This window comes from Lissotriton vulgaris, chromosome 2_1 (genome assembly GCF_964263255.1).
Source record: "Lissotriton vulgaris chromosome 2_1, aLisVul1.2, whole genome shotgun sequence".
In the NCBI taxonomy this organism is placed as follows: domain Eukaryota; kingdom Metazoa; phylum Chordata; class Amphibia; order Caudata; family Salamandridae; genus Lissotriton; species Lissotriton vulgaris.
The window spans coordinates 1,019,145,809-1,019,170,107 of NC_141687.1; the positions used below are offsets into that span (position 1 = coordinate 1,019,145,809).

Here is a 24,299-nt window from a genome sequence, read left to right on the forward strand (position 1 = left end):
ATTGCCATGTATATAATTCACCTTCCGTCACTAAGTATGTCAAAAATATTGGTGGTAATTACAACACAACACAAGACTTCCTGTTAATTAACACCACATATTAATTAATTCGAGAAGCTGTCTTCCCCACTAATTAACAGGCCTTATTTTCTACTTTGCTACCAAGTTATCCCCGTCGTCACGAATCCATTTCTAATGTTGTTTTGGAAAACCTTAGTATTATTCTGTACCTGTGCTTTAGAAACTAGCTCTTTTAGAATGCCGGAAACTCATTCCTTTTGGATTCGTGGATACAATTTCTATGACTAGAAAGCACAAATTAAAAAAAAACAGAAGTGTAAACGTAAGAAAAAAAAGATGTAAGCAACATCCCTCATTAGTCAGTTCTGTGCCAATTAACTTACAACTTGTCAGCTGATATTAAAACTGCATGTGATGCATAATATATAAACGTATTATGAGGTAGTAATCAAAAGCGCATTACTACATTGAAATAATTATCTTTTTATTTTAAATTACTATGAACATTAGAATATTGATTAAGATGTAGTTCAAGCAGACGCCTCTCTCCATATGCCAGTTTCTAAAACAAAGGATATAAGCATGTTTTATGTTTTATTTAAAATGGTATGGTAGATAAGAACAACACTACAGCCCATGTTTGGGAATTTCACGTTAAAACGATTGACCCATTTGCAAAGGCAATTCGGCTTTACGAGGAAATCTCTTGTGTACTTGAGCTTACATTTCTCCACAATGAAGATGCTTATTTTAGGAAACAAATCTTGACAAAATCAATCACCTACTATTTTGCATCAAAGGAACTATAAATTAGTTCTAATCCCACTGATAGCCACTGATTTAGAAGGGTTACTGAGATACATCCTATTTCCTAGCATTCCTTCACAGACTACTCACAATTGAAGATGTCCTGGAAAGATCCACCAATTAATTAAGGTCATACTTAGAGTGAGTGACTGAGGTCAAATTAAGCTTTGGCCCACAGGAGGCCAGATACTGCTAAAGGTTATGCCATGCTGGTTCTCAGGCAAGCAGGGACAAAGCCCAGGTAATCCTTGCAAGTAAAAGCAGCTGGCTAAGACAACTTGCCCCTCCAGCCGTTGGGTGCAGTGAGTGGTCGATGGACACATTCCATGCCCAGATACCTTTGTAAATATATTCTTTACAAGATTTAAAGAAACTGCACATATGAAAAGGAATAAAAATATATTTGAACCAAAATAATGCATCTCTGAAACATAGTCTCGTAAATTAACAGAATGTAAAGCGGATACCTGAATTCATTTATTGTAAGTAATTTTGCTCAATAGGGGACTTCAGAAGCATAGACTAGGGGTAGGTCGAATCAACTTGACAAGAAAAGCAGTTATTTTGTCACCATTTTGTATGTGCTAACCAAGGTGGAAATGAACACAGCATCTTGCTTAGAAGTAAACAAGTCGGTTTTAACTGTAATGTTAGAATGTAATTAGCGAACTGAGGAGCGCAGAAAAGACAGAACCAACATTATCACTTGGGTTATCAGAAATGCCACAACCATGGCCGTTAGTCATGAAGGGTGAGGCCAGTGGTCACACTTTGCACTCCGAAACTAAATGCCAAACAAGCTGCAGTATTTTGTACCACCTGCATTTTCGATAGAAGGGACTCATTGGATGCTACAACGAGTGCATTGCCATAGTCTAAGTGTTATAAATGGGGGTCTCTAGTTAGCAGAGGTAGGTAACTTTGTCCAAGTAGGGACCCTTCTTCCTAGTCAGAGTAAGGGAGTTACACTCCTAAAATATCTACCGCCCTTCCCTTGGTAGCTTCGCACAAGCAGTCAGGCTTATCTCAGAGGCAGTGTGGAAAGCATTTGCACATAGCCAACAGTAATACAGTGAAAACTGTACAAAAAGACACCACACCAGTTTAGAAAAATATTCAATAACTAGCAGCCCGCCCCAGCGTTGCCTGGGGCAGAAAGGGGCTTGGGGCAGTACACCCGCTCCCGCCCGACCCCCTCCCGTCCCGACTCCCTCCCGCCCGACTCCCTCCCGCCCCCACTCCTCCCGCCTGTCCCTCTGTGCACACCCGCTCCCGCCCCCCTCCCGCCGCCCGCCGCCCACCTCCCGCTTCGATTTCAATGACCATTTACTTTACCTGAGCTGCCGCTCCTTCCCGCGATCTTCACTTCACCTCCGCTCCTCTTCGCCATGACACGCCTGCGCTCCTCACTTCACCGCAGCTCCATGTCTCTCCTCCTCGTCATCACGCACGTCCTCATCATGCATGTCGCGGCCAGCGCTACGTCGCGGCCAGAGCAGCGTCGCGATCGGCGCTACTTCCAGAGCACTACTTTTTGTTTTAAAAGTTATATTTTTAAATGTACTTTTATTTTTTATTTTTTATAGCCTATGTCCATCTGCACACCCTGACAATTTCTACAATGTATCGGGTGTGTGGATTTGCGCTGTGGTTCCCGAGTTTACCTGGCTCAAAGGTGCATGTTCTCTCTTTATAATAGTAGTATAGATTTAATATATCTAAAAGAAGACCAAAACTATAAGAATCCAACATACAGTACTTGAATATATATACGTTGCAAGATATCCTTAAAATTGGAGAAATATCTCTAAAACACAGTGCCTACGAGTCAGGAGCTCTGTCCGGGGCTACAGTGATGCTGAAAACAATAGTCTAACAGTTCCTGCCGACCCCGTCAGTATGCGCCAGTTCAAGCGTGGACAGCTTCGTGAACCGTAACTTGTTGCGGCGGGCACGTTGATGAGAGCCAGTTGGGGCAACCATTGGGGTGTTGGAAAATGGAAGCGGTGCAGAGTGCGGTGCCCTCACAATGAAGTGCAGGCAGCAACTCCGTGAGGATCGTACAGACGGCATTGGTGAGACCAAGGCTTACGGTGCAGGGCGAGTAGGTGCTCGATGCGGTGCTGGCAGATTGCGGTGCAAGCCACAGAGCCGGTTAGCGTGAGCTGGCATCGGTTGGCCCAGAGGGCTGTGTGGGACAAGGCGGTGCGTTGTGAAACTTACGAGCAGTGCCCCCAGCCATGATGCGGTCATCGGTTTCGAAGTCAGCAGCAGCGATGGCGTCAGTGAGACTAGGATGGGGAAGTGAAGCGGGCGGAGTGCGGTGCCCAGAGGTCATGGTGCGAGCAGTGGCATGACTGCGGCGGTCAGCGGCGGTGGTGAGACCAAGGTTGCGGTGCGTAATGCAGACAGTGCCCTCTGTGGTCCAGTCAGGACACAGAGCCAGCGACGGAGTTGGTGACTAAGTCGGTTGCATTTCCCTCCTCTGTAGCAACTACAACAGCGGCTCCAGAAAAGGTGCCCAGAGGTTGGTGAAGTCTTTGCAGTCCCTGAGACTTAAGAACAGGAGGCAAGCTCTACTTCAAGCCCTTGGAGATACTCAGCACAAGTAAAGAAAGTTCAGTCCAGTCCAGTTTTTTCACTCCCCAAAACAGAAGCAGCAACTGCAGGCTAATCCAACAAAGCAACAACACAGCAAAGGGCAGTACTCTTCCTGGCAGCTCTTCTTGGCAGGTTCCTTGATTCCAGTAAGTTTCAAAGTTCTGGGGTCTGGGCACCAATATTTCTACTCAAAATCCCTTTGTTCCCTTAGGCAGAGAGTGGCTGTGCTCAGTCAAAACCAGTTCTGTCCTCTGTTGCCCAGTTTCCTGGCAGGAGGTGAAGACAACATTTTTCAAGTCAGACCAGGCCCATTTAGGTGCAAAGAAATCTCCTACCACTACCCTAAATGCAGCCCAGGTCTATTCAGCCCAGCCCGGCACAGAACATAACAAGCCAGTTCCGGGTCTCGCATTTTAAAGAGCAGGGCCGCACCCCTCTCGCAGGCCCCGGCCCCCAATATTTAGTCAGCGATGTACAGCTTTCGGATGTCCCAGTGCCAACTGCGCGCACTTGGCCTACGTCGTCGCTGGACTCTCCTCCTCTACAGCTACATGTGCCAAGGAGCAGAGCAGACGCCGCCGGAAGCGCCGGCAGAGCCCTCACCGATTCCCTCAGAGGAGACGGCTCCCAGGACAGCGCACCTGCTCTCTGGGACACTCATCTGCACTGAGGCGATGCCGCCGTGTCTGCTGGGAGACGGCCAGGGTGTACAGCAGCCGCTGCTGAGGGACATGTGCTGTTTGTAACCAGCTGCTGGTGTTGACCCCCTCACAGACAAAGACAGAATAAATATTGTGAGCCCTTGAAGCGAGAGCCGGGGCCAGCTGTGAAGGCTGCGCTCCTTGTGTAATGGAGCTGGTGTTCATGGGAAGCGCTACAGTCCCTTTGGGACGTGTTGGCGCTCTACGAAAAGCAAACACAAGTCGGCTGGAGTGCAGAACAGCCTTGGAAGAGACGCGGGAGGGCAGGAGTGCGACGCCGTGAGCGTGCACGTTGGCGTTCCCTGCGGCTCGTGCCAGTGGCGGCGCCTGCAGTCTTCGCCCGCTGTGCTTGAGGAGTGCTGCGTGGTTTGTGAGGCTGTGGGACGGGGCCGCCAAAGCTACAAAAAACGAGGAGCAGCGCAAAGTGCCGGTAAGTGGGGTGAAGCATGCTGGACGTAAGCTGGAATATGCTGTACATGGAAAGCGCGCCTCGCGTGGTGAGCATTGAGCCGACGGCAGAGAGGGGTGGGAAAGAGAAACTAACAGCCTGAGGCTTACAAGGGAGACAGGAGATGGTGAACACGCGCGAGACCTGTTCCGATTCAGGCATGCTGCGCGTGCCCATCTCTTGTCTCCTCTTGTCTCCTTGTAAGCAGAACCGCTGACAATAGGCCTCGCTCTGCGACAGGGCTTCGCCCTGCGTCACACGTGCGAGACCTAAAAATCATCTTTACTAAAATATTTATTTTTACACTCTGAGTCCAGGCATATTAAACTCCATTCTCCTATCTTGTCCCAATGGGAAGTTACGCTTATAAGATGCTATAAGTAAAACTCCCATTCTTTCCTATGGGATAGATAGCCTTCCAGTGGTGAAAAACGAAATACACTGTAATTCAGCAATAGAGCATGTCACACACACCGGTACATGGCCTACCTTTAACATACACAGCACCCTGCCAACAGGGGTACCTTGGGCCTACCTTAGGGGGGACGTATGTGTAAGGAAAGGGATAATTAGGGCCTGGTGGGAGCACTTGCCAGGACGACAGGGCAGTTACAACCTGCGTGCAGACCTTGCAGTGGCAGGTCTGACATACCTTTTCAGGGCTACTCCTGTGGGTGGCACAATCAGTGCTGCAGGCCCACCAGTAGCATTTGGCTTACAGGCCCTGGCACACTAAGTACACTTTACTAGGGGCTTAACAGTAAAACAAATCTGTCAGTCATGGAAAACACAAATCAATAATAACAATTTACACCAGGCGCACGTGCACTTTCACACTGAACAGCACTGAGAAAGTGCACAGAGACACTAAACCAGCAAAAAAACGGGAGGTCAGAAAGCAAAAAGACAGGGGAAACACACCAAAAGATGCCAGATCTAACACATGTCCCCTCCAGCAGAAAATAGGAAGAACTACCTGAAAATCTGGGAGCGCTCTTCACTAAGGCAGAAGATCCTGGACAGACCATCAGCGTTGGTGTGTTCTGTTCCAGAGCGGTGTTCCACTGTAAAGTCCATTCCATGTAGGGCGATGGACCACCTCAACAGTTTTGAGTTATCACCCCTAATTTGCATCAACCATCTGAGAGACCTGTGGTCTGTCGGAACTCGAAGTGAGTCCCAAACATGTAGGGTCTTAGCTTATTCAGTGCCCAGATGACAGCAAAATCTTCTCTTTCTAGGGCACTCCACCTCTGTTCCCTGGGAAGTAGTCTCCTGCTAAGGAAGACTATAGGCTGGTCTAGGCCCTCTTTGTTCAGTTGTGAGAGCACCGCTCCCACACCATGCTCTGAAGCATCAGTCTGCACTACGATTTCCTTGGAGAAGTCGGGTGCCTTGATAATGGGCACCGTGCACCTGGCTGCCTTCAGGGCATCAAAAGCTTTCTGGCAGGCCTCAGTCCAGATCACCTTCTTTGGCTGTTTCCTGGAAGTCTGCTCTGTTAAGGGGGCAACAATGGTGCCAAAGCCCTAAACAAATCTCCTGTAGTAACCGGTGAGGCCTAAAAAGGCTCTCACCTCGGTCTGGGTCTGGGTCTTGGGGTGCTCCCAAGCCAGAATGGTGTCAATCTTGGGCTGTAGGGGCACCACCTGGCTGCTGCCTACATGGTTTCCCAAGTACACCACAGAGCCCTGCCCGATCTGGCACTTAATGGGCTTGAGCGTGAGGCCTGCTCTTTACAGAGACTTTAACACTTCCCAGAGGTGCTGCAACTGAACACTGCAATGCCATCCAGGTAGGCGGCATGAAATCCTCCAGTCCAGCCAACACCTGGTTGACCAACCTCTAAATGGTGACAGGGGCATTCTTCAATCCAAAGGGCAACACCCGGATTTGGTAATACCCCTCTGGGGTTGAGAATGCTGACCTCTCCTAGGCCCCATCGGTTAAGGCCATCTGCCAGTACCCAGATGTCAAATCAAAAGTGCTGAGGAACTTGGCAGCTCCCAATCGATCAATGAGCTCATCAGCTCTGGGGATGGGGTGAGAGTCAGTCCTGGTGACGGAATTGAGCCCACAGTAGTCCACACAGAACCGCAGTTCTGGAGGGGCACTGGGTGCAGCAGCCTTTAGGACCAAGACCATTAGGCTGTCCCAAGGACTGTTGGAGGGCTCTATCACCCCTAATTCCAGCATCTTAGAGACGTCCTCTTTGATGCTAGCCCTTAGCTGTTCAGTCAACCTTTAAATCTTGTGCTTTACAGGAGGGCTGTCACCAGTGTCCACGTCATGGGTACACCTGTGGATAACACCTGGGGTCAGAGAGAACAGTGTGGCAAACTGTCCCAACAACTGGTGACAGTCACCCTGCTGCACTGGGGTCAGTGTACAGGAGAGGATCACACCTTTCTCTAACCCATCGTGCTCCTTGGAGGACAGGGAGAGGTTCACTGTCCTCTTCCACAGCCTCATCTTTCGCCAACAGCATGCTCACTTCGGACCTCTCGTAGTGGGACTTGAGGCAGTTCACATGGAGGACCTTCAAAGGGTTCCTGGGAGTCTGCAAATTTACCAGGAAGGGGACTTCACTTTTGTGATCCACCACCTCAAAAAGCCCAGGCCACTTGTCCTGCAAGGCACAAGATTCCACTGGGGCCATGATCCACACTTTCTGACCAGGCTGAAACTCTACCAGAATGGCATTCTGGTCATACCACCGTTTCATTTTCTCCTGGCTTCCTTCCAGGATCGACTGAGCAAGTTTCCTGAAGCAGGCTGTTTGGTTCCGGAAGGCCAGCATGTAGCTAAATGCATCCTGGGGAGTTTTCCTGGGAGCTGCCTCCCAGCCTTCCTTGACCATACTAAGAGGTCCTCTCAGAGGGTGCCCATACAGAAGCTCAAAGGGACTCAACCCTGAGACTTCTGTGGTACCTCCCTGTAGGCAAAGAGCAGGTATGGCATGAGGACGTCCTACTTACGCCTCGTGGGTTCCGTTAGACCCTTGATCATGTCCTTCAGGGTTTGGTTGAATCTCTCCACCAAACAGTTACCTTGTGGGTGGTAAGGAGTTGTGAACTTGTAGGTTACGTCACACTCCTTCCACAGGGATGTCATATACTTAGATATGAAATTGGTCCCATGGTCAGAAAGCCAGAGAGGTGACCCATGTGGGGAAAAAGCCCCATTAATGCCGATCCCACTGGGTGGCATGGTCCACCAAGACCAGGATGTACCTGTTGCACATGGCTGTCTTGGAATCCTGTGGCAACACAATGTCCATCCCAACCCTTTTAAAAGGGGTTCCAACAACTGGAAAAGGTTGGAGAGGAGACTTACACTTCCTCCCACTCTTACCACTTGCATGGCAAGTTTGGCGAGACCTGCAATGTCCATCTGACTGCCTTTGCATTAAGGTCCAAAAGAAGTGGGTGCCAAGCCTGTCAAAGGTCTTGTCCCACCCCAACTGTCCTGCCAAAGGCAAGTCGTGACCCAGAAGGAAGGTCCTGAAGCGCTGGGGTACCACCAGCACATGGGCTAACCTAGGCTCAGCGACCCTAGGCTTGCTGTACAGGAGAGCGTTCTTGCTGTAGATCCAATGCGATCCAGAGTGATCACCAGTTGCCTGGTGTGCAGCCTGCTCCTGCAAACCTTCCAGAGAAGGGCATTCTTTCTGCTCCCTGCAGAATTCCTCCCTGGTGGGGACCACCTTCTTGCTGCCAATGGGGCAGCTCAGATAAGTCCCCCAGTTCAGCTACCTGTTCTCCTGTAGGTATCAGGGCGCCCCCCTCAATGTCAGCCTCCTCCCGGACCGTGGGAACCTCATGGGCGGGTTTCCCGCGCCCCCTGCCATTGCTCTTGGCAGGAACCTGGGCCACTGTTTCAGGCTCCAGGTCCTTCTGATGACCCTTTGCGACCGCCATTTACCTAGTGGTCACGCATGCCCACTCTGGCAATCAAAGCATCTCCAAGTGAGATCTGAGCTCACATCCTTCCACAAGTACTGCTCCAGGTTTTTACCTAGCAGACCATCCACAGGCATGGTAGGGCTCGCAACCACCCTCAAGGGACCTGAGACCCCCCCCCCATGCAAAGGGAACCTCAATCACCATACATTGGGGCTAAGTTGTCCACAGCAACTACTTGGTGGAATGCCTTGGGGACTACTTGCTCCTCAGAGACCCGGTGACATTGGACTGAGGTCATACTGGCTCCAATATCTCTGAGAGCCTCTACCCTTTTCCCATTGTTGGTCACCCAGGCACTGTATTTTTTAGTGTTAGCAGGCACCTGGTTTCTTGAGACCATCTCACTGTCCCCTAGTGAGACACGGGTCATTTCTGCAGCATCCACACCCTCCTGTGGGCACCCCTCTTCCCCAAGCGCTACAGTAGGCAACACTTTGGTCTGTCCATCGGTGGGTGGCTGGGGACACTTGGGGCCCCCCTTTAAGTGACCCATTTGATCATAGACATAGCACTTACGGGGGCCGTTCTCTGCAGGCTATTCTTTAGAGAGCACTGCTTTCTTGACTCCTGGGGATGGGAACCTTTACACTAGGTATTAGTTCGGGGCCCTTTAGAGAACTCCTGCGGTTTACCCTTGTCCCCCCACTCTTCTGATGGGGACCCTGCCCCCCTTTGGCTTAGTCTCCCCCAAACGCTTTCTTGTAGACCCTGCTACTTCCCCATTGGTCTGCCTCCATAGCAAGTTCCCTGGGGTCAGTCAGCTAACTATCAACCAAGTGCTTGCGCAGCTCTGCAAAACATAGACTAGACAAGTGCTCCAATGCAATCAAATTGTAAAACCCAATAAGATCTGTCACATTACTGCCCTCCACCCAGCCATCCAGTGACCTGCAGAAAGAATTCACACATTCCAACCAATCGTTTGCATAAGTTTTCCTACTGGACCTAAACTGATTCCCGTACTTGTCAGGAGTGAGTCCATACCTGGTGAGGTGAGCGTCCTTCAGATCAGCATAAGTGGGGTGCTGCCCCCTACCCAAAGATATCAGAGTATCCCTTGCTTCCTCTGGAAAGAGAGGTCACAACCCTGCCTCCTTTCTGGGACCCCATTCATGTGAATAGACTCCACGTACCCCTGAAACCACCTTTGCACGTCATCCTCCTTGAATTCTTTACCAACATTCTTGCAGATGTGTACAATTCTATCTGTCTGCACTGAAGAGTTGCTCCCACCATTAGTGCTGGATTCGCTCTTCAGATCCTTGAGCCCACGCTCACGGTCTAATACCATCCTCTGTGACTCCATCTTGAGCCTCTCAAGCTCTATCTCATGCCTCCGAGCCTCCCTGCTGTCCTCCAGCTCCTCTGGATACAGACCACTGCTACCTGGCCTGGAGGGAGCCCTCCTGATAGCACATCTACCCTAGGAGTAGGCTCCTCCTTCTCCCCACTCAGATTTCCACACTGCCCACTGTCCTGTCTGGCCGCTACCCAGGCCCTCAGTGCCTTTTGCAGCTCCTCCTTCCTGGTTAGGCCTATGATTGGACATTTAGGTTTTTACGAATAGCCTTAAACTCCTTGACGTTGTAGGTTTCCAACCTTTCCTCCTCCAAGGCCACCTCTAGGGATGCAATTGAGGATGTTGCTGTACCAGGCATGATGCAGTAGGAAGTTTAGGTTCCAAAATAGATAGGATCACAAAAATAGACCAACAAAACACTATATGATACGTAAGGGTCTGCGATATGGTAGTAGTGCACACCAATCACTGTAAGTCAAGTGCAAATACAAGTCCTATCCCACCACTGCCACCAATGTTAGAAAGGGGGGTCTCTAGATGGCAGAGGTAGGTACCTTTGTCTAAGTTGGCACCCTGTATTCTAGTCAGGCTAAGGGAGTTACACTCCTAAAATAACACCTGCTCACCCCCTTGGTAGCTTGGCACGAGTAGTTAGGCTTATCTTAGAGGCAGTGTGTAAAGCATTTGCACATAACCAACAGTAATACATTGAAAACACTACCAAAGGATACCACACTAGTTTAGAACAACTTCTAACATTTTTACATATCCAAAACAAGACCAAAACAATAAGAATCCAACATACAGTACTTAAATATATATACTTTGAGAGATTCCTTACAATTGCAGAAATATCTCAAAAACACAGTTCCTACGAGTCGGTAGCTACGTCCGGGGCTATTGCGATGCTTAAAACAACAGTTCCAGCCGACTGCGTTGGTACGGTTCAGCGAAAGCGGTCGACACACTCGTAAACAGTACCTTTCTTGTTGCTGCGGGCCCGTTGTTGAGAGCCAGTTGTGGCAACTTATGTGGTTGCGTCGAAAACTGGACACGGTGCAGGGTGCGGTGCCCTAATGATGCGGTGCATGCAGCAGCTCAGTGACGATTGTCCAGACGGCATCGGTGAGACCAAGGCTTTCTGTGCAGGGCGAGGCGGTGCTCGATGCCGTGCTGGCAAGTAGCGGTGCAAGCGACAAAGCCGGTTTGCGGGAGCTGGCATTGGTTGGCCCAGACTGCTGTGTGGGACGAGGAGGTGCGTTGTGAAACTTACACGCGGTGCTCCCAGCCACGATACAGTTAAGGGTGTCTAAGTCAACAGCAGCGACGGCGTCGGTGAGACCAGGTTGGCGAAGTGATGTGAAGGTAGTGCGGAGTGCCCACAGGTCACGGTGCAAGCAGCGGGTCGTTGGCGGTGGTTGTCATCGTTGGTTAGACCAGGGTTGCGATGTGAGATGCGGACGGTGCCCTCTGCGGTGCCGTCAGGACACAGAGCCAGCGACGGAGTCGGGTAGGTTTCCCTTCTCTGTGGCAACTGAAACAGTGGTTCCAGAAGCAGTACCCAGAGGTTGGTTAAGTTTTTGCAGTCCCTGAGACTTCAGAACAGGAGGCAAGTTCTACTTCAAGCCCTTTGGAGATCCTTTCACTGCCTAAGGCAGAAGCAGCAACTGCAGGCCAACCCAACAAAGCACCAACACAGCAAAGGGGCAGTACTCCACCTGCCAGCCGTCTTGACAGGTTCCTTGATTCCTGCATGTTCCTAAGTTCTGGGGTCTGTGCCCCAATATTTATACTCAAAATCCATTTGTTCTCTCAAGCAGAGTGTGTCTGGGCTTAGTCCAAAGTAGTTCTGTCCTCTCTGTCCCAGCTTCCTGACATGAGGTGGAGACAGCATTGTTCAAGACAGGCCAGGCCATTCAGATGCAAGAACATTTCCTCTCACTACTCTAAATGCATCCCAGGTCTATTCAGCTCAGCCCTGACTCATCCATAAAAGGCAGGGCACACCTCGACCCCCTAGTGGCTGTCAGAACAGAATGCACATCCCTAGCCCCTGTTACTCCAAAGCCAGATAGTCAATTCAAAAACCCAGCAAAGGCACATAGGATGGATAAGCAAGAAAATACCTACATTCTAAAAGTGGTATTTTCAAACACAGAACATAAAAATTAATCTTTACTAAAAGATGTATTTTTACACTCCGAGTCCAGGCATACTAAATTCTATTTTTCTAACTTGTCCCAATGGGAAGTTATGCTTATAAGACGTTATAAGTAAAACTCCCATTCTTTCCTATGGGACAGATAGTCTTGCAGTGGTGAAAAACGAAATGCACTGTAATTCACCACCAGGACAAGTAACACACACCAGTAAATGTCCTACCTTTAACATACACAGCACCCTGCCCACAGGGGTACCTTGGGCCTAACTTAGGGGTGACTTACGTGTAAGAAAAGAGGATATTAGGGCCTGGCAGGTGGGATTATTCCAAAGGGGGTGTCGTCACGCGCCCAACTGTCGTACAGCAGATTGCCCCAATCGTACTAAATGGACCATATTTTCCAAAATATCCAAATTCATCTGTATTCATTATTCCTGTCAACAATCTTCCTGCTTATTACATCATCACGGAGACAGTAATGTTGGCCTTGAATGTTTTGTCCAACAGTTTCAAATGCCTCCTGTTGCCCATCCAGACTTTTTCACAGCGGCACGTGAGGTCAACCATACTTCGAAATTAGATTCATTTAGTTACCCAATGAATTTCGAGCCGATCGGCTCTTCTTCAGGGGTTACTGTAATGAAATAGAAACCACAGCTCAACATCATACTATGTGCAACACAGAACTTCCCAACTTAAAACTCCAACCTACACTACTCACTCTCACTGCCCCAAGCACACCGTGAAACAACATCCAAATATTCAAACTTAAATTTCCCTTACAGTTACATCCTCATCCCTCCCAACTAAAATTCATCTAGGTTTCAAATATCACCAAAACTAATGCCCAGCCCAGTCCTGAAACCCCCCATATACCATTACACCTCACTACCCTCTATCAGTTCCCATTAAAACCCCAGTCACTCAACTCAATCTCGCTGCACCATGTCCCAAAACAATAAAATAGCAACACAATTACCTCTTAACCTGTTAAGCGCGCTGCAAACATTCCGCCCCAGTGCGGACGTTCGATTGCGCTAACGGGATTCGGACGTCCAACGGTCGTGCGCAGCACTAGCGAGGTAGTGCACGCGACGACCGTTGGACGTTCGCAGCACTGAACGGGTTAAAAGTCAAAACCCGTAGCCTGACCTCCTACTCCACTTGGGGAGCACTTGCCAGGTCGACAGGGCAGTTACAAACTGCACGCAGACCCTGCAGTGGCAGGTCTAAGATAACTATTTTCAGGGCTACTCCTACGGGTGGCACAATCAGTGCTGCAAGCCCACTAGTAGCATTTGAGTTACAGGCCCTGGCACACTCAATGCATTTTTCTAGGGGCTTAGCAGTAAATCAAATATGCCAATCATGGGAAACACCAATTCATAATAACAATTTACACGAGTAGCATGTGCACTTTCACACTGAACAGCAGTGAGAAAGTGAGCAGAGACACTAAACCAGCAAGAGCAGAGACACTAAACCAGCAAAAACAGAGTCAAAACCGGGAGGTCAGAAAGCAAAAAGACAGATGAAAACACGCCAAAAGATGCCAGGTCTAACACAAGGCGACTGATTATCAGAGCGTGGATGAAGGTTTTCCAAGTGTTCAGTGGGCGCCACTGAAGGCTCCTCTTGAGAAGGCACATTGTCCTGAAACACAAGCCACAAATGGATGTCACTTGGTACTTCACCGATCGCTTATATCTATTAGAGAACCCAAATGTATCAGTTTTTGGGTGAAGGAGCATGTGTGGGCATGTGACATTACAGATGTTACTCTGCAAGACCTCACTGAAGGCCCTATATATCAAAACAACTGACATTATCAGTGTAATCACTGTTATGGCAAACAATTGGTATTATCCATAGCTATTTGCTGAAATCACAAATATAGGGAGTGTAACAAATCTGAGTCTGTATCTTAGGTATAAGTGGTGTGTAGCCTTAAAAATGCATTCAGTGCCATGTATAACTGAAGTAAGCATTCCTGTCTATGGTTATTACTTCGAAGATGACCAGGCGAAATAAGCACCTGGAGAGATATGCCATAAGATATGTGATGTCTCAACGAAAATGTGGACAGAAGTCAGATCTTAATGAGAATATTGGGGTGACCATCCTGGACTTTGAAAAATCTTTTTCGAAATAAATTTAAGCCTGGAAAATCCTGTAGTACTGTGCATTATGAGGATCAATCCTTTGTAGTAAATAGGTGTCAGGGAGTCTATCTTTGGAAATCTGTTAACATATTTGTGCGATAATATTGAATTGAGAATTTAAAGGAGGAGTTTAGTGTGTGAGGCACTAAGGCACCAGAACTTAAACTCCCACAACTCTCTCCGGTAAGGAGCTGAGGAATAACAGTAACAAAAGCAGCAGCAGGCGCCTGCAGCAAGGTACACCAATTTCAAGGGTAGCAAGTGTTTGGAGCGCTGAAGCATCAGACCTTCAACACCCACAACTCCCTCAGTTGAGGAGAGTTGAGGAGGGGCAGCAGAGTCAAAAGCAGCAGTGTGGGACAGGCTCGGGTGAAGTGCAGACCTAGAAGGAACTGGGCCATCCGTCTAGGTCCTGAAAATCAGGATTAGGTCCATTTTTTCTGGATGATTAATTATGCTGTGATGAACTCCCATTTGAAATCGGTAAGAGGAAATGTACTCAAGGCACGGGGATAGTGACATAAAGACTGCAATAGATAACTAGCCTTTTAAAGGAGTGCTATGGGGGTGCTAAATATTCAAATAGTGCTGGTTGAGGAAAGACTTGGGCTGACTATCTATCTATGTTACAACTCAGCTTCGTGCCCTCTCTCACTGATGAGCAGTTAGAAATTAGTGGAACCGTACCACCTGAAGTAAGAAGAGCGGCACAAATCAAGTTAAATGGTTCCAGCAAAACATTTAAGTTGTCATTCTTATGTATATACTGCCCACTTTCAATTTACCAGAGAATACTTTACCTCAATATAGCCCACTGCCAACAACAAACAAAAAAGAAAAATAATTAAACCAGTCAATCCAAATAACTAGCCATTAAAGACACTAAAAAGTTGATTTCAAAGAAGCAGCGACAAGGCCTAACCCCAGATGTATTTAACTGTAGCCAAAAATGTAAGACCTTAAAGAAGCAGTGATGTGAAAGGATGGATAAATTATACGGGTATGCCAAAAGCGCATTTGAATCCTAAATAAAAATGCATTATGGAAGCTAAGATGATCATGCTCATGGAGCCAGCAATGAGCTGGAGAGCTTACAAGGGGCAAGGAACATGAGTCAGGAGAACTTAGCAAACAAACTTGGCCCAGACTATTTAATGCTTTAGTGGCTGAGCAGAATTCATAAGGTATACTTTAACAGTAAGAACCAGTAGCGACCAAAGACATCCAAGGAGCAGAGATAACAAGCATTGGAAATGCAATAGGTCTCGCAGCATTAGAGTTAGTGCTTTTAGAATTGTTTATGGGTTTTTTTTGTAAATCTTTAGCATTTTTGTTTCCTGTAGCCAATGCTAAAGAATTACAAATAAAAAAAGCCATAAACAATTCTAAAAGCTCTAACTCAAATGCTCCGAGACCTATTGCACTGTGTGAGGGTGAGGGGTTGAGGGTGAGTGAGGGTGAGTGAGGGTGAGTGAGGGTGAGGGTGGGTGAGTGAGGGTGAGGGTGGGTGAGGGTGAGTGAGGGTGAGTGAGGGTGAGTGAGGGGTTGAGGGTGAGTGAGGGGTTGAGGGTGAGTGAGGGTGAGTGAGAGTGAGGGTGAGTGAGAGTGAGAGTGAGGGTGAGGGTGAGTGAGAGTGAGGGTGAGTGAGAGTGAGGGTGAGTGAGGGTGAGAGTGAGGGTGAGTGAGAGTGAGGGTGAGTGAGGGTGAGGGTGAGGGTGAGGGTGAGGGTGAGTGAGAGTGAGAGTGAGGGTGAGGGTGAGTGAGAGTGAGGGTGAGTGAGAGTGAGGGTGAGTGAGGGTGAGAGTGAGGGTGAGTGAGAGTGAGGGTGAGTTAGGGTGAGGGGTTGAGGGTGGGTGAGGGTGAGTGAGGATGAGTGAGGATGAGTGAGGATGAGTGAGGATGAGTGAGGATGAGTGAGGATGAGTGAGGATGAGTGAGGATGAGTGAGGATGAGTGAGGATGAGTGAGGATGAGTGAGGATGAGTGAGGGTGAGTGAGGGTGAGTGAGGGTGAGTGAGGGGTTGAGGGTGAGTGAGGGTGAGTGAGGGTGAGTGAGGGTGAGTGAGGGTGAGTGAGGGTGAGTGGTTGAGGGTGAGTGAGGGGTTGAGGGTGAGGGGTTGAGGGTGAGGGTGAGTGAGGGGTTGAGGGTGAGTGAGGGTGAGTGAGGGTGAGGGGTCGAGGGGGAGGGGTTGAGGGTGAGTGAGGGTGAGTGAGGGTGAGTGAGGGTGAGTGAGGGTGAGTGAGGGTGAGTGAGGGTGAGTGAGGGTGAGTGAGGGTGAGTGAGGGTGAGTGGTTGAGGGTGAGTGAGGGGTTGAGGGTGAGGGGTTGAGGGGTTGAGGGTGAGTGAGGGGTTGAGGGTGAGTGAGGGGTTGAGGGGGAGGGGTCGAGGGGGAGGGGTTGAGGGTGAGTGAGGGTGAGGGGTTGAGGGTGAGTGAGGATGAGTGAGAGTGAGGGTGAGTGAGGGGTTGAGGGTGAGTGAGGATGAGTGAGAGTGAGGGTGAGTGAGGGGTTGAGGGTGAGGGGTTGAGGGTGAGGGTGAGTGAGGGGTTGAGGGTGAGTGAGGGTGAGAGGGTGAGGGGTCGAGGGGGAGGGGTTGAGGGTGAGTGAGGGTGAGTGAGGGTGAGTGAGGGTGAGTGAGGGTGAGTGAGGGGGGGTTGAGGGTGAGTGGTTGAGGGTGAGTGGTTGAGGGTGAGGGGTTGAGGGTGAGGGGTTGAGGGTGAGGGGTTGAGGGTGAGGGGTTGAGGGTGAGGGGTTGAGGGTGAGGGGGTGAGGGGTTGAGGGTGAGGGGTTGAGGGTGAGGGGTTGAGGGTGAGGGGTTGAGGGTGAGGGTGAGGGGTTGAGGGTGAGGGGTTGAGGGTGAGGGTGAGGGGTTGAGGGTGAGGGTGAGGGGTTGAGGGTGAGGGGTTGAGGGTGAGTGAGGGTGAGGGGTTGAGGGTGAGTGAGGGTGAGGGGTTGAGGGGGAGGGGTTGAGGGTGGGTAAGGGGTTGAGGGTGAGTGAGGGGTTGAGGGTGAGTGAGGGGTTGAGGGTGAGTGAGGGGTTGAGGGGGAGGGGTCGAGGGGGAGGGGTTGAGGGTGAGTGAGGGTGAGGGGTTGAGGGTGAGTGAGGATGAGTGAGAGTGAGGGTGAGTGAGGGGTTGAGGGTGAGGGGTTGAGGGTGAGGGTGAGTGAGGGGTTGAGGGTGAGTGAGGGTGAGTGAGGGTGAGGGGTCGAGGGGGAGGGGTTGAGGGTGAGTGAGGGTGAGTGAGTGAGGGTGAGGGGTTGAGGGTGAGTGAGTGAGGGTGAGTGAGTGAGGGTGAGGGGTTAAGGGTGAGGGGGTGAGGGTGAGTGAGTGAGGGTGAGTGAGTGAGGGTGAGGGGTTGAGGGTGAGGGGTTGAGGGTGAGGGTGAGTGAGGGTGAGGGGTTGAGGGTGAGGGGTCGAGGGGGAGGGGTTGAGGGTGAGTGAGGGTGAGTGAGTGAGGGTGAGGGGTTGAGGGTGAGTGAGTGAGGGTGAGGGGTTGAGGGTGAGGGGTTGAGGGTGAGGGGTTGAGGGTGAGTGAGTGAGGGTGAGGGGTTGAGGGTGAGGGGTTGAGGGTGAGGGGTTGAGGGTGAGGGGTTGAGGGTGAGGGGTTGAGGGTGAGGGTGAGGGGTTGAGGGTGAGGGGTTGAGGGTGAGGGGTTGAGGGTGAGGGGTTGAGGGTGAGGGGGTGAGGGTGAGGGGGTGAGGGGTTGAGGGTGAGGGGTTGAGGGTGAGGGGTTGAGGGTGAGGGGTTGAGGGTGAGGGGTTGAGGGTGAGGGGTTGAGGGTGAGGGGTTGAGGGTGAGTGAGGGTGAGGGGTTGAGGGTGAGTGAGGGTGAGGGGTTGAGGGTGAGTGAGGGGGAGGGGTTGAGGGGGAGGGGTTGAGGGTGAGGGGTTGAGGGTGAGGGGTTGAGGGTGAGTGAGGGGTTGAGGGTGAGTGAGGGGTTGAGGGTGAGTGAGGGGTTGAGGGGGAGGGGTCGAGGGGGAGGGGTTGAGGGTGAGTGAGTGAGAGTGAGGGGTTGAGGGTGAGTGAGTGAGGGTGAGGGGTTGAGGGTGGGTGAGTGAGGGTGAGGGTTTGAGGGTGAAGGTTTGAGGGTGAGGGGTTGAGGGTGAGGGGTTGAAGGTGAGGGGTTGAGGGTGAGGGGTTGAGGGTGAGGGGTTGAGGGTGAGGGGTTGAGGGGTTGAGGGTGAGTGAGGGGTTGAGGGTGAGTGAGGGGTTGAGGGGGAGGGGTCGAGGGGGAGGGGTTGAGGGTGAGTGAGGATGAGTGAGTGAGAGTGAGGGGTTGAGGGTGAGTGAGTGAGGGTGAGGGGTTGAGGGTGGGTGAGTGAGGGTGAGGGTTTGAGGGTGAGGGGTTGAGGGTGAGTGAGTGAGGGTGAGGGGTTGAGGGTGAGGGGTTGAGGGTGAGTGAGGTTGAGGGTGGTTGAGTGAGGATGAGTGAGAGTGAGGGTTAGTGAGGGGTTGAGGGTGAGGGGTTGAGGGTGAGTGAGTGAGGGTGAGGGGTTGAGGGTGAGTGAGGGTGAGGGTGAGGGGTTGAGGGTGAGTGAGGATGAGTGAGAGTGAGGGTGAGTGAGGGGTTGAGGGTGAGGGGGTGAGGGTGAGTGAGGGGTTGAGGGTGAGTGAGGGTGAGTGAGGGTGAGGGGTTGAGGGGGAGGGGTCGAGGGGGAGGGGTTGACCGCTGTTCCTATGCAAGTGCGGTCCAACACATCAAATTCGATGTAGTAGGAAAAGTTTGCCGTCAGATTACGCCGCCTGTTGAGACTCATCAAAGTTGACTGTCAACGTGGGGGGTGCTGTCTTCCTGCCTCAGGCTCAATAGTGAGAGTGCTGTAAAGTACCCTGTTCACCAGGTTTGAAAACTTGGCTCTTTAACCATGTATTGTACACACCGTATATGTGCAGCTTTGATGGTACACTGACCTGCTGCCTGTGAGCCCCTGCTGTTTGCTGAGGGAGCCGAACAGAAACCCTCACTATGGCATTACAGGAAGAGTGCCGCGGTGTGATGCTTGCCCGAGAGTTTCTAGGAGTGGCATTTGTACACTGACCTGCTGCCTGTGAGCCCCTGCTGTTTGCTGAGGGAGCCGAACAGAAACCCTCACTATGGCATTACAGGAAGAGTGCCGCGGTGTGATGCTTGCCCGAGAGTTTCTAGGAGTGGCATTTGTGTCTACTATGAGGGGGAGGGGAGAGCTGCAATATGCACAGTGGAGGTTGGCTGCCTGCAGCCGCAGGAAGAACAGTCGCCGACGCCTCCTCCCGACTTTACACCAGAGGTTGATGTAGGAAAAGTGGGTTACAGAAGGTTTAGGTCTTTCACAGCTACTCCGGCACCAATTCCAGGTCTTTCACAGCTACTCCGGCACCAATTCCAGCTTACTACAGTGGCAGAAAGCTTAAGCAAGTAAATCAAGAATGACAGCACTGAAAGAATCTCCTGAAGAACTACCGCAAGTCAAAAACTAGCCAGGCAACCCAAATGTGCCTCTTTTTTCCAACACTGACAACACAATCTAAAAAAAACAAGCGAAAGGATCGGAGACACGGCGGGTAAAATAAACAAACAAGCATTGGAAATGCATTAGGTCTCGCAGCATTAGAGTTAGTGCTTTTAGAATTGTTTATGGGGTTTTTTTGTAAATCTTTAGCATTTTTGTTTCCTGTAGCCAATGCTAAAGAATTACAAATAAAAAAAGCCATAAACAATTCTAAAAGCTTTAACTCAAATGCTCCGAGACCTATTGCACTGTGTGAGGGTGAGGGGTTGAGGGTGAGTGAGGGTGAGGGTGGGTGAGGGTGGGTGAGGGTGGGTGAGGGTGAGTGAGGGTGAGTGAGGGTGAGTGAGGGTGAGTGAGGGTGAGTGAGGGTGAGTGAGGGTGAGTGAGGGTGAGTGAGGGTGAGTGAGGGGTTGAGGGTGAGTGAGAGTGAGGGTGAGTGAGAGTGAGGGTGAGTGAGGGTGAGGGTGAGTGAGAGTGAGGGTGAGTTAGGGTGAGGGGTTGAGGGTGGGTGAGGGTGAGGGGTTGAGGGTGAGTGAGGATGAGTGAGGATGAGAGGATGAGTGAGGATGAGTGAGGATGAGTGAGGATGAGTGAGGATGAGTGAGGATGAGTGAGGATGAGTGAGGATGAGTGAGGGGTTGAGGGTGAGTGAGGGTGAGTGAGGGTGGGTGAGGGGTTGAGGGTGAGTGAGGATGAGTGAGAGTGAGGGTGAGTGAGGGGTTGAGGGTGAGTGAGGATGAGTGAGAGTGAGGGTGAGTGAGGGGTTGAGGGTGAGGGGTTGAGGGTGAGGGTGAGTGAGGGGTTGAGGGTGAGTGAGGGTGAGAGGGTGAGGGGTCGAGGGGGAGGGGTTGAGGGTGAGTGAGGGTGAGTGAGGGTGAGTGAGGGTGAGTGAGGGTGAGTGAGGGTGAGTGAGGGTGAGTGAGGGTGAGTGAGGGGGGGTTGAGGGTGAGTGGTTGAGGGTGAGTGGTTGAGGGTGAGGGGTTGAGGGTGAGGGGTTGAGGGTGAGGGGTTGAGGGTGAGGGGTTGAGGGTGAGGGGTTGAGGGTGAGGGGGTGAGGGGTTGAGGGTGAGGGGTTGAGGGTGAGGGGTTGAGGGTGAGGGGTTGAGGGTGAGGGTGAGGGGTTGAGGGTGAGGGGTTGAGGGTGAGGGTGAGGGGTTGAGGGTGAGGGTGAGGGGTTGAGGGTGAGTGAGGGTGAGGGGTTGAGGGTGAGTGAGGGTGAGGGGTTGAGGGTGAGTGAGGGTGAGGGGTTGAGGGGGAGGGGTTGAGGGTGGGTGAGGGGTTGAGGGTGAGTGAGGGGTTGAGGGTGAGTGAGGGGTTGAGGGGGAGGGGTCGAGGGGGAGGGGTTGAGGGTGAGTGAGGGTGAGGGGTTGAGGGTGAGTGAAGATGAGTGAGAGTGAGGGTGAGTGAGGGGTTGAGGGTGAGGGGTTGAGGGTGAGGGTGAGTGAGGGGTTGAGGGTGAGTGAGGGTGAGTGAGGGTGAGGGGTCGAGGGGGAGGGGTTGAGGGTGAGTGAGGGTGAGTGAGTGAGGGTGAGGGGTTGAGGGTGAGTGAGTGAGGGTGAGTGAGTGAGGGTGAGGGGTTAAGGGTGAGGGGGTGAGGGTGAGTGAGTGAGGGTGAGTGAGTGAGGGTGAGGGGTTGAGGGTGAGGGGTTGAGGGTGAGGGTGAGTGAGGGGTTGAGGGTGAGTGAGGGTGAGGGGTTGAGGGTGAGGGGTCGAGGGGGAGGGGTTGAGGGTGAGTGAGGGTGAGTGAGTGAGGGTGAGGGGTTGAGGGTGAGTGAGTGAGGGTGAGGGGTTGAGGGTGAGGGGTTGAGGGTGAGGGGTTGAGGGTGAGGGGTTGAGGGTGAGGGGTTGAGGGTGAGGGTGAGGGGTTGAGGGTGAGGGGTTGAGGGTGAGGGGTTGAGGGTGAGGGGTTGAGGGTGAGGGGGTGAGGGTGAGGGGGTGAGGGGTTGAGGGTGAGGGGTTGAGGGTGAGGGGTTGAGGGCGAGGGGTTGAGGGTGAGGGGTTGAGGGTGAGGGGTTGAGGGTGAGTGAGGGTGAGGGGTTGAGGGTGAGTGAGGGTGAGGGGTTGAGGGTGAGTGAGGGGGAGGGGTTGAGGGGGAGGGGTTGAGGGTGAGGGGTTGAGGGTGAGGGGTTGAGGGTGAGTGAGGGGTTGAGGGTGAGTGAGGGGTTGAGGGGGAGGGGTCGAGGGGGAGGGGTTGAGGGTGAGTGAGTGAGAGTGAGGGGTTGAGGGTGAGTGAGTGAGGGTGAGGGGTTGAGGGTGGGTGAGTGAGGGTGAGGGTTTGAGGGTGAAGGTTTGAGGGTGAGGGGTTGAGGGTGAGGGGTTGAAGGTGAGGGGTTGAGGGTGAGGGGTTGAGGGTGAGGGGTTGAGGGTGAGGGGTTGAGGGGTTGAGGGTGAGTGAGGGGTTGAGGGTGAGTGAGGGGTTGAGGGGGAGGGGTCGAGGGGGAGGGGTTGAGGGTGAGTGAGGATGAGTGAGTGAGAGTGAGGGGTTGAGGGTGAGTGAGTGAGGATGAGGGGTTGAGGGTGGGTGAGTGAGGGTGAGGGTTTGAGGGTGAGGGGTTGAGGGTGAGTGAGTGAGGGTGAGGGGTTGAGGGTGAGGGGTTGAGGGTGAGTGAGGTTGAGGGTGGTTGAGTGAGGATGAGTGAGAGTGAGGGTTAGTGAGGGGTTGAGGGTGAGGGGTTGAGGGTGAGTGAGTGAGGGTGAGGGGTTGAGGGTGAGTGAGGGTGAGGGTGAGGGGTTGAGGGTGAGTGAGGATGAGTGAGAGTGAGGGTGAGTGAGGGGTTGAGGGTGAGGGGGTGAGGGTGAGTGAGGGGTTGAGGGTGAGTGAGGGTGAGTGAGGGTGAGGGGTTGAGGGGGAGGGGTCGAGGGGGAGGGGTTGACCGCTGTTCCTATGCAAGTGCGGTCCAACACATCAAATTCGATGTAGTAGGAAAAGTTTGCCGTCAGATTACGCCGCCTGTTGAGACTCATCAAAGTTGACTGTCAACGTGGGGGGTGCTGTCTTCCTGCCTCAGGCTCAATAGTGAGAGTGCTGTAAAGTACCCTGTTCACCAGGTTTGAAAACTTGGCTCTTTAACCATGTATTGTACACACCGTATATGTGCAGCTTTGATGGTACACTGACCTGCTGCCTGTGAGCCCCTGCTGTTTGCTGAGGGAGCCGAACAGAAACCCTCACTATGGCATTACAGGAAGAGTGCCGCGGTGTGATGCTTGCCCGAGAGTTTCTAGGAGTGGCATTTGTACACTGACCTGCTGCCTGTGAGCCCCTGCTGTTTGCTGAGGGAGCCGAACAGAAACCCTCACTATGGCATTACAGGAAGAGTGCCGCGGTGTGATGCTTGCCCGAGAGTTTCTAGGAGTGGCATTTGTGTCTACTATGAGGGGGAGGGGAGAGCTGCAATATGCACAGTGGAGGTTGGCTGCCTGCAGCCGCAGGAAGAACAGTCGCCGACGCCTCCTCCCGACTTTACACCAGAGGTTGATGTAGGAAAAGTGGGTTACAGAAGGTTTAGGTCTTTCACAGCTACTCCGGCACCAATTCCAGGTCTTTCACAGCTACTCCGGCACCAATTCCAGCTTACTACAGTGGCAGAAAGCTTAAGCAAGTAAATCAAGAATGACAGCACTGAAAGAATCTCCTGAAGAACTACCGCAAGTCAAAAACTAGCCAGGCAACCCAAATGTGCCTCTTTTTTCCAACACTGACAACACAATCTAAAAAAAACAAGCGAAAGGATCGGAGACACGGCGGGTAAAATAAACAAACAAGCATTGGAAATGCATTAGGTCTCGCAGCATTAGAGTTAGTGCTTTTAGAATTGTTTATGGGGTTTTTTTGTAAATCTTTAGCATTTTTGTTTCCTGTAGCCAATGCTAAAGAATTACAAATAAAAAAAGCCATAAACAATTCTAAAAGCTTTAACTCAAATGCTCCGAGACCTATTGCACTGTGTGAGGGTGAGGGGTTGAGGGTGAGTGAGGGTGAGGGTGGGTGAGGGTGGGTGAGGGTGGGTGAGGGTGGGTGAGGGTGGGTGAGGGTGAGTGAGGGTGAGTGAGGGTGAGTGAGGGTGAGTGAGGGTGAGTGAGGGTGAGTGAGGGGTTGAGGGTGAGTGAGAGTGAGGGTGAGTGAGAGTGAGGGTGAGTGAGGGTGAGTGAGGGTGAGGGTGAGTGAGAGTGAGGGTGAGTTAGGGTGAGGGGTTGAGGGTGGGTGAGGGTGAGGGGTTGAGGGTGAGTGAGGATGAGTGAGGATGAGAGGATGAGTGAGGATGAGTGAGGATGAGTGAGGATGAGTGAGGATGAGTGAGGGGTTGAGGGTGAGTGAGGGTGAGTGAGGGTGGGTGAGGGGTTGAGGGTGAGGGGTTGAGGGTGAGGGGTTGAGGGTGAGGGGTTGAGGGTGAGGGGTTGAGGGTGAGGGGTTGAGGGTGAGGGGTTGAGGGTGAGGGTGAGGGGGTGAGGGTGAGGGGTTGAGGGTGAGGGGTTGAGGGTGAGGGGTTGAGGGTGAGGGGTTGAGGGTGAGTGAGGGTGAGGGGTTGAGGGTGAGTGAGGGTGAGGGGTTGAGGGGGAGGGGTTGAGGGTGGGTGAGGGGTTGAGGGGGAGGGGTTGAGGGGTTGAGGGTGAGTGAGGGGTTGAGGGTGAGTGAGGGGTTGA

The 24,299-nt window shown here is 51.9% G+C and overlaps 1 protein-coding gene across 1 annotated transcript in view; it reads right to left on the reverse strand.

The window, feature by feature from the left end:
• Window positions 1–24,299, reverse strand: part of PSMD14 (proteasome 26S subunit, non-ATPase 14) — a 532,244-nt gene that overhangs the window by 444,054 nt on the left and 63,891 nt on the right. The gene's annotated exons all lie outside the window — the stretch shown is intronic.